Genomic DNA, 684 nt, shown 5'->3' on the forward strand with positions numbered 1-684 from the left:
CAGAAGCAGTGTCGCAAGACAGCACATCCACAGCAAAGCCGCTCCATAAATTCCGTCCCCTCATGCAGAAAAGAAGACGGGGAGAAATCCCTTCAGACTACGTCAATTTATTTCTCATACATACTCCCTCACCCCCATCCCCCACCCACTCCCCCTCAATCCAAACATATGAAAAGGATTAGTGATACAAATCTTGCTGAGAAATTATTATATATATTATATATAATTTTATTATATATATTCCATTACTGACTCCTAGGAGTTCAGTAATGGAATATATATAATAATTACTCAGCAAGGTTCATCATTAATCCTTTTCATATGTTTGGATTGTAATTATATTGGATGGGGGTACGAGAAAATGTTCTGAGATAATCAAGGGGTACGGACACTGAAAAAGGTTAAGAACCACTGCTGTAGCAGCTATCGTAATCGCCTGCGAGTTAGTTAAAACACACACACACACACACACACACACACACACACACACACACACACACACACACACACACACACACACACACACACACACACACACACACACGCAGGCACACATACACACACACACACACACACACACACAAACACACACACACACACACACACACACACACACACACACACACACACACACACACACACACACACACACACACACACACACACACACACACACACACACAC

Source organism: Oratosquilla oratoria, unplaced genomic scaffold (genome assembly GCF_046742065.1).
Source record: "Oratosquilla oratoria isolate Oo_2021 unplaced genomic scaffold, ASM4674206v1 SCAFFOLD134, whole genome shotgun sequence".
Lineage (NCBI taxonomy): Eukaryota > Metazoa > Arthropoda > Malacostraca > Stomatopoda > Squillidae > Oratosquilla > Oratosquilla oratoria.